Source organism: Brachypodium distachyon, chromosome 4, assembly GCF_000005505.3.
Source record: "Brachypodium distachyon strain Bd21 chromosome 4, Brachypodium_distachyon_v3.0, whole genome shotgun sequence".
In the NCBI taxonomy this organism is placed as follows: Eukaryota; Viridiplantae; Streptophyta; class Magnoliopsida; order Poales; family Poaceae; genus Brachypodium; species Brachypodium distachyon.
This window is the reverse complement of record NC_016134.3, coordinates 29,227,791-29,230,704: the sequence shown is the minus strand read 5'-3', so window position 1 is coordinate 29,230,704 and position 2,914 is coordinate 29,227,791. Positions and strand designations below refer to the sequence as shown.

Genomic DNA, 2,914 nt, shown 5'->3' with positions numbered 1-2,914 from the left:
AGTAGATAGCTTTCAGCAGTCTAGCATCTAAGCTCTCGGGATTTTGGATTAGTCTCCACGCTAGACGGGCGAGCAGCACTTGGTTGAACAGGATAGGGTCTCTCAAGCCCATGCCTCCTTGAAGTTTCGGTTTGAGTAAATTTCACAAAACCATACTTCTTGGGGTTAGAGTTTTAACGGGTCAATGTTATGACTAATAGTCTCACAAAACCACATTTTTTCGGGCAGATCTTCTCACAAACCCAAATCAGGTAATTAAGAAGGTTTGACGGTGTTTCTGACAAGTGAGACCCAAATGTCGGATGCCAGGTCGGACAGTTCCGACTGTTTTTTTTATCACGTAATATTTTTGTAGGTATCCTTGCAGTTTTTCTTTTTGTTCTTCAGGAAATGGACGCGGGCCCAACTTTGGGGAAAAGAACGTACAAAACAAGGAACAAGGAAATACTCCGGCGACGCAACCCAAATCGTTTCCGTTTCGTACACCATCGGACGGCTAGCTAGCCATATAATGTATCGTGCAGAAGAGGGGAAGAACAGAAAAATAAGGACACGAAAATCGTACTGAAGAAGAAGAAAGAAGGGAAAATCAATCCAAAACAGAAACTACTACTCCATACTAAGCGGATACGTGTTCATAACGGTGGAAGATTAAGCAGATACGTATTCCTAATATATAAACTATAAACAAACAATACCTACAATCTACCCAATGAGACAATTGGACGATCTAATCTAGCAATGGAGTACTACGGCGCAGGCTCGACCATGATGCTGAACCGGCGGCGGCCTGCTTCAAGCCAAAGCCTGGCGGCGCTGTCCGCCGGCCTCGCGCGCTTCCTGGCCGACGAGCAAACGGGCAGCAACCTGGTCTTCTCGCCGCTCTCCATCTACACGGCCCTCGCGCTCATGGCCGCCGGCGCCCGTGGCGCCACCCTGACGAGCTCCTCCGCGTGCTCGGCGTCCAGTCCCGCGGCGAGCTCGACGAGTTCCTGCCGCTAGCGGCGGCGCTGATGCGGGACCGGTCGGGCACCGGCGGGCCCCGCGTGGCGTCGGCGTGCGGCGTGTGGAGCGACCTGTCGTGCCGGCTCAAGCCCGGCTTCGTCGAGGCCGTCGAGTCCGCGTCCGGCGGCGAGGCCGGGTGCACGGAGACGGCCGCCGTCGACTTCCGCGGGGACGCCGACGGCGCCTGCCGGCGGATCAACGCGTGGGCGGCGCGCGTGACCCGCGGCCTGATCGACCAAGTCATCGGGCCGCACGCGGTGGGAGCGCATACCCGCGTCGTGCTCGGCAACGCCGTCTACTTCAAGGGCAAGTGGGACCGGCCCTTCGACAAGAAGCACACGAAGGACAGGCTGTTCCGGCTCGCCGGCGACGCCGGCGCCGGCGAGGTCGAGGTGCCCTTCATGCAGAGCTGGAAGCGGCAGTTCGTTGCCGTTCACCGCGGGTTCAAGGTGCTCAAGCTCCGCTACAAGATAGTGGATCGAGCCGAACGATCGTCGTTCTTCTCGCCGTTCAACTTCGTCACCCCCGGCGCCGCTCCCTTGAGCCTTGTCGACGATGACGATTATGATGATGGATTCAGCTCCAGCTATCTTGCTCCGCCGTACGGCCGCTATAGTCCATTCTCCGTTCATTATCCCAACGCATCTCCCGGCAATCTAAGAGCTGCCTTGCCGTACTCCGGCTATCACACCATGTTTGCCGGCATCACTACGAAAGCACCAGCCCACCATGCGAGCTCTCCATCAATGGCTGTGCCCTCCTCCGGCAAAGACAGCGACCACCACGTGAACTTATCTCCATCAACGGCAGCGGCCTCCTCCAACTCCAACAAACGCAACCGCGACCACCTCGTGAGCTCTCAATCATCCACGGCGGCGACGTCCCTCGACAAGAAGAAGAAGCACAGCGGTGACGACGACCGGGTGCAGTTCTCGATGTGCATCTTCCTCCCGGACGCGGACGACGGCCTTCCCAGCCTGATCAACTCGATCGCCTCCCGTCCCACCTTCCTGCATAAGCACCTGCCGCGCCGCTGCGTCAAAGTCGGTGAGTTCCGGGTGCCGAGGCTCAAGCTCTCCTTCCACGAGAGCCTTGTCGCCACCCTCTGCCAGCTGGGCCTCGTGTTGCCGTTCGGCGGGTCGGCCGACCTGTCGGACATGGCGTGGCCCGACGACTCGTGGCTCCCCATCGTCCTCGACGGCGTCGTCCACAAGGCGGTGGTCGAGGTGAACGAGGAAGGCACCGAGGCAGCCGCCGTCACCATGATGATGATGGCACCAGGTTGCGCGCCGGGGCCGCCTCTGCCACCGCCACCAAGGGTGGATTTCTTCGTCGACCACCCGTTCGCGTACTTCCATCGTCGAGGAGGACACGGGCGCCATCATATTCGCCGGCCACGTCCTCAACCCCTCCAAAGAGTAGATATAGGGTGTTCATTCCAAGTAGGATATCAATTTGGATTTGGATTTTATATGGGTAATCTCCAGGCTCCGGTTGGAGCATCAAATTCTTTTGATATAATTAGTTCAATGCTAGTACTACATATATTGTTTACATGGATGGCTTATATATATGATTGACCGGCAAAAAATGATCGTCTCGTTTTGTATATGAATTGCTTTTATATACATGAATGTATGATTTTATAGCCTCTTCAGGATGCAAAATTTACATCTGACAATATAACTGTAAGGTGATTCTTGGATGCTCCCGATGTTTTGTCAATCAGGTTAAGAAAAAAAGCATAACCCTGAACTCTATATATCCAGTAAGCTGTACCAGCCTACCAGGATTAATTGTCTAAAGGTTTAAGATCTATAATAGAAATATAGAATGTACAGTTCAATCCATTAGTATACGAGATGATTAGCGCATAGGGGAGCACCGTCCCTTTACTTTGCTATTTCAT

At 54.6% G+C, this 2,914-nt stretch overlaps 1 pseudogene; it reads left to right on the top strand.

The window, feature by feature from the left end:
• The first annotated feature begins 390 nt into the window (after positions 1–390).
• LOC100842061 lies at positions 391–2,524 on the top strand (annotated as a pseudogene).
• Positions 2,525–2,914: the final 390 nt, after the last annotated feature.